Source organism: Malus sylvestris, chromosome 7, assembly GCF_916048215.2.
Source record: "Malus sylvestris chromosome 7, drMalSylv7.2, whole genome shotgun sequence".
Lineage (NCBI taxonomy): Eukaryota > Viridiplantae > Streptophyta > Magnoliopsida > Rosales > Rosaceae > Malus > Malus sylvestris.
Genome location: NC_062266.1, coordinates 18668089 through 18681151, shown reverse-complemented (window position 1 = coordinate 18681151; position 13063 = coordinate 18668089).

Below are 13063 nucleotides of genomic sequence, written 5' to 3'. Positions count from 1 at the left end.
TAATAACCGGATCTCAAATCAATCTTAGAAAATACACACGCACCTTTCAGCTGATCAAACAAATCGTCGATGCGAGGCAATGGATAACAGTTTTTAATCGTTACCCGATTCAATTGCCTATAGTCAATGCATAATCTCAGAGTTCCATCTTTCTTCCTCATAAATAATAATGGAGCACCCCAAGGTGACGAACTAGGTTGAATAAAACATTTATCAAGTAATTCTTGCAACTGACTTTTCAATTCTCTCAACTTAGCAGGAGCCATTCTATAAGGAGTTAGAGATATAAGGTCAGTACCTGGAAGCAAATCAATAGAGAATTCCACCTCTCTGTCTGGCGGCAGCCCCGACAAATCATCAGGAAATACATCAGGATAGTGTCTGACCACACCAACTTCTTCAATACTGCTAGGAACGACATCATTTAACACCACATGTGCTAAATATCCCTGACAACCCTTCGATAATAATTTCCTTGCTCTTATGGCAGAGATAACACCATGTCTCACCCCACTTCTTTCGCCCACAAAAGTAACCTCGGGTAGTCCAGGACGATAAAAAGTAACTGATTTACCATAACAATCAATATGGGCACGATTATAATGCAACCAATCAGCCCCTAGAATCACATCAAAATCCACAATATCTAACGGAATAAGATCAGCTGGCATAACTATGCCCTCTACCATCACTGGACACCCAAGATACACACTATCAACATAACATTTATCTCCTCTAGGCATGGCAAATTCTAAATCAAATCCTAGAGGTGAAGGGTGAGGTTGAGTCATTTGAGCAAACGTATGAGAAATCACAGAGTGCGTAGCACCACAATCAATCAAAACCTTAGCAAAATGACCAAGAACATTTAACGTACCCATGATCAAGTCCGGATGGTTCTAAGCCTCTTGCAGTGAGATGTGATTAACACGCCCATGAGCTTGCTGTCGTCCACCACGACCTCTACTGCCTTGATTACCTCGCCCCTGGGGAGCACGTCCCTGGCCTAACTAACTAGGTTGCCTAGATGATCCTGCACCACCAGTAGCAACTTCCCCCTAACGGGGCTGACCTCCCTGATGCCACTGAGATCCACCAGCTGGCATGGATGAATAAGAAGAATAACCCCCAAAGTCCTGAGAATACCCTGTCTGAGAATAAGGCTCCTGGGGATACTGATAAGGTCCGGAAGCATACGGAGCAGCATCCCCTTAGTAGTGGTAGGCACCACCACGACCCGACTGGCCATAACTGCCCGGTCCAAAGCTCTGCTGAATTGGCGCTGGAGGTGGCATAGTGGTCTGCTGCGGTCTCTGCTGACCCTAGGGACACTGAGAAGCCCGATGTCCCATTTGCCCACAAGTAAAACAAGCACCACTACCTCTCCTACACTCACCATGATGATGAAAATTACAACGGCGGCACCACGGAGCGCCAGAACCACCAGCACCACCAGAATCCCTCTGCCTCTGAAATCTAGGCCCACCAGAAAATCTACCACCACCTCTCATCGGGCCAGTAATACTATATCCACCACTAGAAGAACTCGAACTGGCTCCACTCTTCTTAAAATTCTGCGTCTTGCGAGGTCCCTGAATAGAGATACCCTTACCTTTATCATCCTTCTTCTGACCGTCATTCTTGTCCTCGTCATCCTCACTCTCACTGGGAAGATTATCATAGTCCTCCATCCTAACCAAAATCTCGAAAAACTCATGATAATCGGCGCAGGGAAGTGCACTGGCAAAAGTCCGCCACTTTTTCTTATATCCCAACTTGAAACGTCGAAGCATCTCTCCCTGATTACCAGCTGTATCAGGGTCATAACGAGACAAATCAGTAAACTTTCTATAGTACTCATGAGCTGTCATATTCTTCTGTTTCAATCGAGTAAATTCATGTTTCTTGCGATCAATATACTCTAGGGGACAAATCTTTTCTTGAAATTATCTTTAAATACTTCCCAATCAGATGCCATAGCTGGGGACATAAACTGTGTCTGATTCCTCCACTAACCTGCCGGCTCTTGACCCAAAAACCAGGTAGTGGTCTCAACCCACCTATCAGCCGGAAGGTTTCCTTGACTTTGCATTACCTGAAATGTCTTTTCAATATGATCTAGCCATTTCTCTGCCCCCTTCGTGACCTTCATTACCCATAAAACGATCCAGTTTCAAATTGTACATGGTCTCCAGGGGTGTCCTCTGAGGTGGGGGAGGAGGACGGATTGCATTCTGAAAAGCCTGGGCCATTGCTTCCCCTAAGTGAGTGATATCTGGGAAATTAGGTTCAGGAGTACGGCGGGACTCCCTACGCTCTCTACGAGGCGGCATAATTCTGACAGAAAACATCAAAAGATCATTAAAGCATTAACAATTATACAGGACTGCAACCTAGGCTCTGATACCAAACTGACGCACCCCGACCTAGAGGATCAAGACGTGCTGGCCGTCACGTGAGCGTGACGTAACCAAAAGTGCGACGCGGAAGCAAGATATAACGGAAAATGAAGGAATTCAAACCAATCTCTAGTAGAACCACCTACTAGAATAAAAGGATGAGTTATAAGGTAAACACATAAATTCAGAGCATAGGTTTAAGTGCAGTCAAGTAGGACCAAAATAAAAGTACATCACCCGCATGTGAGTCCTACATGCAGAAGGTCTGTCAGAATGCCGAAAAAGACCTCGAGAGCCACCAACCGCTAACTAGAACCTGGAGGGGCGCAAAACAAAGATAAGTGGGTCAGTAAAATCAAAGATTTTCCAAAACATTTCTAACCCCTCACCGTAAAACCTGTATACTTTCCCAGAAAAATAGTATATAAACATATATATACACATATCATCAAAACTCAGCTCATATCCATCAACATAACATATCAGAAATAATATGCCACGCCATGCCAAATATAGTCAGAAATGCATCAATATCAATCAGGTGAAATAATAAATCAACCGGAGACCCTACAATGGTCCTGTACGGCTGATTCTAAAGCTCAACATCCCACTCAGCCGGAGTCACCACAATGACCTATACGGCCCTGCCGGAGTCACCAACTGTGACCTGTACGGCACTACACTGCACATCACTCGGAACTACGTATAGTAGTCTGTACGATGAAAGGTGTATAAATATGCTCTGGTGCTTCTCTCATCAATCATCAGCGCGCATAACTAAGGTCACCCACTAGTCGGAATCACATCTAGTGATCTATACGACTAGCATGTCGGAACCCTCACATGGTCTGTACAACATCCACCTACTTGGATCCAAGACGAGCGTGCGGTGTGGTGAATAATAATATAAGCACTAACACCTAGGGTGCAGGTTTTGAGCTTTCAATGCAATTCTCATAAATTAACTCATCTAAATAATATAAAGGCTCACCTGTGCGTCCACCGCGTCAATTAACATATATATGCATCGATTATCAAACTAAATATCTCAACATTTGCATGCATGGCAATTTAAATCATAATTTTCATATAAACGCATTTTCTGGGAAAAACAGTTGTATATAGGTAATACGAAAACAAAACTGCCCACTCACTGATAAGTCGATGGGTCGTAACCCCCATGACGTCCCTGGATGCGCTCGTCCTCAGGATAAGTGTCACCTATATGCGAAACAACTATAAAAACGTTAATTTAAACACATAACCAACAATTCGAAATAACTTCTCATACGATACTCAATTTGGGTATATGAATATACCACATCGACCTACTCGACGTCACGGACGTCGAGTAGTTTTTTAGAAAAAAATTTGGAGGCCGCACGCGCCCCCACGCTCACCATCTTCAACCTCGGGCTCGTCGGACTGAACTTTCCGGCGGCCGATTTCCAGCCAAACTTTGAACGACTCGTTCTCCTTCGTTTCTCAACCATTTTCTTCGTATTTTATACCAAAATGAAGCCCCAAACATGTAGAATCACGATACACTACTTTTAAGCTTCAAAAACAACTAAATCTCACCAGAAAAATTCAAGCAAAACCGGCCAAACTTAACCCTCGTGATCCCGACGTCCAAATCCTTCAAATGAAGCACTCCGAGCTTCCTTGGGACCTCACTAAGCTCACTATAAGCTTAGAATTCCCTGAAACACAACATTTCACGTGTGCATGAACAGTGACCAAAAATGGGGGTTTCGGATTCACGTGAAATCGAAGGTTCTACGTCCTAAAACCAGTACCAATCAACTCAAAACATCTCAAGGATGAAGATTCTTACCTTGGTTACCTCGATCCACTGAGTTTTGGGGGATTTTGGGTGAGGCCGTACAATATGGGTGTGAGAGAGAGGGTGCGTCCAGATGGAGGAGAGAGAGAGGGCTACGGGATAGAGAAAGGGAGAGTGTGAGGGTTTAGATGCCCACATTCAATCCACACCATCCATTTTTCCAAATCCCTAACCAAATTAACAAGAACCAAATTAATAAGCCAACTTATCTTATTTATTTTCTTCCAAAACATATCTAAGATTAGACCAAATAATGTCACACACCCACGTACCTTAATGCCCGTTAAGGGCAATTCCGTCATTTCACGTCCTGAATAAGAAAATCTCGGGACGGGCTGTGACAATGCACTCTTTCGAAAATGGCAACTAAATTTGCCTAAAAATCTATGTCTGACTCCCACAATGAAAGCAACAGCAAAAACGAAGGATTAGACTAGTGAAAAGGTAGTCTAAATCAAAGATCAAATTGCAATAAAAATCAAGTAAACAATGCATCAAGATTCAATTCTTTAAATACCAATTAAGGACAAACATATCCACCTACTCATCAATTATCATATGATTCATATTAATAATCAATAACCAATACCTATATTACGCTACAATTCTTATGTCAATTAAGCAAAAATTTATATTAAATTACAAGTTAATATAAATTTACGCTAAAATTATTATGTCAATTAAGCGATAATCAAGACCTATATCAACTCTGTTGGGATGGAAAATATTAGTGGAAGATGGCTGCTGAGAGTTGAATGCTGCACTTGCAGCCAATGGGAGAATAGAACAGAGAGAAGGCAGAAGGCAGTGGAGTGGGGTGGGAATTGGAGAAAGTGAATGTGTGAGGGTTAAAAACTTAATGGGGGACGAGTGGTCCCCTTTTGTTGTTTTTTTTTTGCTTGTTTTTTTTTTACGGTTAATCTCAATTTACTATTTTAAATTATTTTTGTTTTCAACATTTCATATATTAAGGTTTTTTTCGTCACAGTCTAATATTTTAAGTCATAATTTTGGGCCACTTTCATACATCTATTAAGTTTTATGTAGAATCTCCGTTAATTAATGATGTGGTACCCACATAGACAGTGATTGAGTGCCACGTATCAATTTAGCACCACGTGGACATTTTTAAAATTAAAAAATTAAAAATTAAAAACTAGGGTAAATCTCAATTTATTACTCTAAAGTTTCTTGGTTTTCAACATTTTATACATAAAGTTTTTTTCATCCAAGTCTGGTACCTAATGTGGATGTATGAAATGTTGGAAACTAAGAAACTTCAGAGTAGTAAACGAAGATAACCCTTTTTTTTTATAAATTTTTATGCCCAAACAATGCTGTCCACACTCCACCGTCTATTTTTCTTTTTTTTCTTTTTTTAAGACAAACGACACCGTTTATTGTCTTCGTACTAGGATTTGGGATTTTTTTTGTTTTTTTTATAACAAAACACAACAGTTACTAAATCTTTTTCAAAATACAAAATTACACCAAATATCATTAATGTTAAATTTTTGGGTAAATTACATAGCAGCCCCTCAGGTTTGAGGTCTATTATAACCCCATACAACATCTTTAAAACATTTCACTTTCATACCTCACATACTATTTTATTTCAAAATAATGCATCCGTTACATTTTCTATTCATTGATCCATTAAGCGCTGACGTGGCTGCCATATTTGTGCCATGTGGCAAAAAAAATTATTTATTTATTTATTTAAAAATAAATAAAAACCTAAATCTTCAACAACAACAACAAAAAAGACAAAAAAAAACTTAGAAAACCCAGATCCCATCACCCCCCCCCCCCCCACATTCCTCGACCGCCTGCCGAAACCCTATCCCCTTCATCATCTTCCCCATCTGTCGTCCCTCCCTACAACCCAAATCCAAAACCAGTCCCACCCATTATCCACATCCTCCTCCACACCCATCCTCCACCTCCTCCGTGCAGCCATCTTCCCATCTCCCCCCTCCCCACCCGAGCCCAACCTGCAACCCAAAAAAAAAAAAAAAAAAAAAAAAAAACCCATCTTCATCTTCCCCGACCCCCCTTCCCTGCAACCCACCATTTTCTTCTCCCTCTCGTCTTCCCCAAACCCATCGTGCACCCATCCTCCACATCATCCTCTGCACCCACTACCTGCAACCTAGAAAAGAAAAAAAAAAAAAAAACATCTCCCTTTCCCTGCAACCTAGATCTCGTCTTTCCCAATGGGTGTGGATTTAAGGAGTGGGGTGTGTAGAGGAGTGAGGAGGGTGGGTGCGGTGGGTTTGGGGAAGACGGGCGGGGGAAGAAATGGGTGGGTTGCAAGGAAGGGGGGTTGGGGAAGATGAAGATGGGTTTTTTTTTTTTTCCTTCTTCTTCTGTGTTGCAGGTTGGGTGAGGGAGGGAGGGAAGGAAGACGAAGTGGGGGTTGCGGGAAGGTGTGTTTCAGCTTTTGTTTTTGGTTTTTGGTTTTTTTTTTTTTAGAAGATTTAGGTTTAAAAAAAAAATTTAAATTTTTTTTGCCACGTGGCACACATTTGGCAGCCACGTGGCACAAATGTGACAGTCACGTCAGTACTTAACAGATCAATAGATGGAAAATGTAATGGATGTATTATTTAGAAATAAAATAGTACATGAGGTATAAAAGTGAAATGTTTTAAAGATTTTGTATACGGTTGTAATAGACCTCAAACCTGAGAGGCTACTATATAATTTACCCTAAATTTTTAATCCACCAATATTTTTTTTATCCAACCAACAATTGATTGCCTAGAATATAGGGGAATAATTACGTGAAATAATTTTTTTTATATTTTTTGTTGAATATAAAACATCAGTATCTTCCTACATAGCTGCGTCACTAAAAATGTCACAAATCAAAACTCAAATGTACCATAGATGTATCAAACTCAAACTAATAAAATTGGGTCAAAAACTAAATTTACGAAATTGATCAAAAATAAAATAAAAACTATGGACATACTGGGAACTCATTTTGGACAAAAAATATTTCAGAGAAACACAGAGAATATTTTGTCCGAAAAATATTATTAAAAAAGATATAATTTTGGTGATTAAATCAATCACCAAAATCAATAACCATGAAATTAGGAAGAAAAACCTCTAACAACTAAATGAAAAAATTGAGATATTAATATAGGACATTTTGATTTTAAAAATGTCACGTCCCAGACCCGAGGTCAATAAAATAATTCAACCATGCACCCGGTGTGGGGGCAAAAAATGAATAGAAAAGAAAAATGAAGTTCTCTTACACAAATAATCCCATAATATAATTATAAAATACGGGTTCTCACAATCTACTCTTCTTAAAAAATTTCGTCCTCCAAACGTCAATCAAAACCTACAAGACAAACTAAGACCACAAGTCCAAGGGTATCTAATCCCTCGGAGCTCTGATACCATTCTGTCACGCCCCACGTGCGTTGCACAAACTAAAAATAAATATAAAAGAAAAACGAACTTCTTTTACACAAATAATCCAATAATATAATTATAAAATACGGGTTTTCACAAAAAAGCACACTAATGACATGTAAGGCTTATTTTTAGCTATGTCCCCTGGAACTTTATTTTGATCTCACTTTCCCTCCTGTAATTCAAAAGTCATCACTTTACTCCGAAACTCAAAATTTGTTTCACTTTGACTTGTGGGGTCTCTCATCTCCCTGAAACTAATATGTGTGACGCAACACCCAATAAGACTATGTCACATATGCAATAAATTTGATTATAAATCTTCATTATGTGTTAACATTCGACAATCAGAAAATATTAAGTTTAATATAAATTGAAGAGATGAAAAAAAAAATTGATTAGCCTGACTCACCCAAATCAAACCCACAAAAGAAATTAACGAGTCTAAGGCCACATGGATCGAATTTTGAGTTTTACAGAGATGACTTTCAAGTTTCAGGGGGCAAAATAAGATTAAAATCGACTTACATGAGACAAAGTGAAGCGAACTTTGAGTTGTAAAGTGTCAAGTGGTGATTTTTTAGTTACAGAAAACAAAGTAAGATTAAAATAAAGATCTATAAGCGTAGCTAAAAATAAGTGAAATATAAAATTCAAATGTGATGATGTGGCTATTAGCCAAAACGTCTTAATCAAAATTTGAATACGAACAAATGTTTAACAAAAAAATGTAAAAAAAGAGGTGGAGATTCTAATTTCTCCTTTTTCTTATAAAATGATCTAACTGTTCTTCGCCGTTCGATTCAATGTTTCATACGAAAGTCTGTCTTAAGAATTACTCAACCATAAGAGTATGGAAAGAATAAAATATTTAGGCGATTCCAATATTTAGCAGAGCAGCTTTATCAGTTACTTGGCCAAGTTATTCCCACAAAAAATGTGTTTGTGTGTATTAAAAGTTGTATGTACGTGAGATTTGATGGTAACCAACCAGAGTGGTGTCTCATCTCTAGTGGCCTATTGTGGAAGTGTCCGGCCAATGAGTTTGTGTCACCCAAATCACTGTATGTTTTGATAAAAAAAAATTCAGACAATTCTTCGTTGTTCGATACAATATTGCATACGATATCTCTACTTAACAATTACTTAACTATGAGAGTGTGAAAATTTTTATTTCTCGTAATACCATCTTATTTAGAGGGGTGTATTCAATTGAGAATTTGAAAGCTTTTAATGGATTTTTACGAAGTTTAATTGATTTGTAGAGATTCTATGTAAAATTTTGATTCAATTCTCTCGAAATCTCATGAGAAGAAGTGAGATTTGTGGATGCTTAAAATACACTACAAAATCTCTCTAATTCCTTCTAATTCCTCAAGTTTTCCAAATTCTCTGAATTCTAATTCTAATTGAATACACCTATAATGTTATAAACTTCTTTAAAATTCTAATTAAATACACTTAGATTTTTAATGATTTTAATAAACTATCTTAAGACCTTGATTGAATACACATTGAATTTCAGATAATCACTTACAATCCTGATTGAATACCCCTAGATTCATTAGAATGATTAAAATCCTTCAAAATCCCAATTGAATACACCCCCCCTTAATGTCGATGCGGCATTATGAATCCATCTAGTTTTATTAGGTTTTGGGTTGAAATAAAACATAATGTTGAGTTAATATTTATGAAGAGAAATCCTGAAGAGACTCTTTCAAAAGTAAGATTCTATGAACTCTCTGTCATCTCATGTTTTTGGCACAATTCTCATGCCAACATTATAAAACATTGTGAAAAAAATAAGAGAGAGTGAAAAGTCCATGAATAGTCTTACTTTTGATAGAGTTTCCTTAGCATTTCTCATTTATGATTGGACAATTAGGGTAAATTACATAAAACCCCCTCAAGTTTGAGATCTATTACAATCTTATACAACATTTTAAAAACATTTCACTTTCACACCTCACGTACTATTTTATTTCAAAATAATACCTCAGTTAGATTTTCCATCTATTAGTATGTTAAATGCTAACATGGTTACCACATTTGTGCTGATATGGCTGACATGTGGCAAAAAACAAAAAATTTATACATTAAAAATATTATAATATTAACCCCACATCCCACCCCCACCCCCACCCCCACCCCCACCCCCACCCCCTTACCCATCTATTCCTTCTTGTCCGTCCATCCCCTCCACCCCTCCATCCATCCACTCCACCCGAGCACCCCTCAACGTGGGTCCAACCTCTCTCTCTCTTTCTCCCCCTCCATTTCTCTCCTCTGTAAAATGTGGAATTTGAGATGCAAGTGTGGTTTTTGAGGTCAAGTGCCTCGCCTACACCTTGGTGGGGGATCACCACAGCCTTCATCTTTGTTGCCATCATCGGCCATCACACAGCCATCACCACCACTACAGCATCCTTCAGCCGCTTCATAGCCATGGTGCTCCCGTCGTTCAACACCGCCTCGTACACCGCCCCCAGGCTCTCTTTCCCCGACATCTCCGCCAACTCCCACATCAAGTCCTCCAGCTTAAGTTGCTGCCTCCAGTAAAAAACACCAGCTTGCTTCTGTCGGTCGGAGGTGGTAAAGAAGTGGGAAGCGAAGAGGGTCTGTCTGTGTAGCACTAGTAAGACGATGCGAGCATGGAAACCATATGAAGGTAAACTCTAGAAATTGCAGAGAACGTGGTAAAGATGATTTCTTTCTTCCGTTTTCAAAATTGAGAAAATATTGAATCTTTGCTGTAGTGGAATCAAAGCTCGGCGACCCAGATGAAGCCAATTCAAATCTCGAAAATTCAGAACATCTATTAGGATTGGAAGCCATGGTGGGGGATCCTTGAAATTGGGTTTGGGTTTGGGTTTTTCTTGTTTTTTTTTAAATAATTTTTTTTAATTTTAAATAAGGTTAATATTATAATATTTTTAATGTATAAAAAAAATTTGTCATGTGGCAGCCACATCAGCATAAATGTGGCAGCCACGTCAGCATTTAACAGACAAATGGATGGAAAATCTAACGGAGGTATTATGTTGAAATAAAATAGTACGTGAGATATGAAAGTGAAATGTTTTAAAGATATTGTATGGGGTTGTAATAGACCTCAAACCTGAAGGGGTATTATGTAATTTACCCTAATTTATATGAATTCCTAAAATTGATGTTGGCATGTCACATGTACACATAAGGAGTGAGTATAGCAACACCTAATTTTTAATTTATTTTAACAAACGGCATCATGTACTCTAAAAGAGATGACAGGTGAGTTAAGCTTTACATTGGACTAGCCATAACAGTGTAATTCAGATTCGTCTTTAACGATAATCTAATCTAAAACCCCTCACCTACAAGTAAAAACCTACGTCCTTAAATCATAGTACTAAATTGCAACAGCAGCTAATGTAAAAAACAGGAGAAATTAGGTTCTCATCCTTCCTTTTGCTACTCCATTGATTAAAATCATATTCCTTTTCAATTTTTGATCAAGGTCCTTGGGTATTAATAACATCATTAATTATTTCAATAATAAAATATTTTTATTTCTAAATATATTCATTTAATGTTAAAATGTTACAATTAGTATATTTATATTTATGAGTAAAATTTTTATCATATATTTTTAGTTTTAGTTTGTACCCATTTTTAATTTGCAATCCTTTTTTAATTTGTACCAATTTTCTTTTCAGTTTTAATTTGTACCCATATATTAATTTCTTTTTGTGCCCATATTTTTTAAAGTTTTATTTGTATTTGTACCCATTTTTTTTTAAATTTATTTGTACCCATTTTTTATTTTACCAAATGTACCCATGCTAATTATATGTACCCATTCATGTAATTTTTTCAAAATTTTAATTTTAAAATGTACTCATTCTTAAATATACAAATTTGTTATATGTAAAATGTACCATTTTTTTTTATATATAATCTATTTAATTTTTTTTCTAATCCATTAACTTATATGGGTACATTCTTTTTTATTTGATTTTAAAATGTATCTATGTCAAGTTTAATCGAAGAAATTTACTAATGTTATTAAGCCTAATATTTTTTTTTTCTTTTTTTTTTTTGTGATTTTGAAGAATGTACCTATGTTTTGATACAATAATTTTTTGGTTAATTTTGATGAATGTACCCATGTTTATACACACACACACACTAGTATATTTATATTTTAATATTTTTAATCCCACAAATTATGGTTTTTTATTTAAAATCTCATTTATATAAACAACTAAAATTTTTAATTTTTAATTTAAAAAAGATAGTAACATACATAGAAATAAATTATCACATTAACATTAATTTCAAGAATTTCAATAAAAATTTGAAAACTAACAAGATTTCAATCAAATAGAAACCGCATCCAAAATTTCTCTAAAAAAAAAATCACATGTCACACTCACTTAAATGCGAAATGAATTAACAAATCCATTTTAACAATATTATTTGCACATATCTTCGGATTAGTCAAAGAAAATAGTGGAGTGTGGGGACCACATAATCTGCTAGCTGTCACGACGCATCAGCTTTCCTACGCCGTCGATCCAACTGTTTCAGTGTGGCACTCTAGTGTGAATCTCCCTTTGAGCCGTCAGATCGTCTTACGATCATCAGTCGTTCAGCTGTTAGATCACCGCTTTGGACTTTGACTCGTAGACATCATAGCCGTGGAAGGTTGACACGTGGATGGTTGATCACAGTAGACCACGTGGCAGGCACGAGCGTTAAGGATACTGGCGCCGCGTGCAGGATTTGAGTGCTCCTTTAGGGAGAAAAGTGGGAACAGGGACAGTCTAGAACAAGGCATCAAAACCTCAAAAGAGGGAACAGATGCTGCTCCCTCTACAGAAATGGAATTTTAATATTCCAACCCCAATGCAAACCCCCCTCCCCCAATCCCAATATAAACATTTCCTAACTGAGAGAGAGGGGTGGAGTATTCTTTTTTAGTACAACCGTATATTTTATATTAAGAAGATGAAAAGTTCTGATAAGTTACATAATAAATAACTTAATTTGATATAAAATTCGTTATTTACGAGATTCGAATATAAAACATATCACTTACAAGTAAAGAGAAATATCACCAGACCGTAATAATGATTAACAGGTAGGGTATTCTTAAGATGCTACTACGTGCATTGCATCTAAAGATGGGATTAATGAATGAACTGAAAATGAAAAGCTTGATTTTGTACTCTTTTACTTGCTTTAAGCATGTTTAATGCCAAAGTTTTATGAGAAAGAACAAACAAGATTAATTATTGTTTGGTTGTTATGATAATGAGTATATGTAATTTTCTTTAGATATGTTCTTAAAAAAGAACGTCCTGAATGATATTGGGAGGATTCTCCTTTCAAACTACATGAC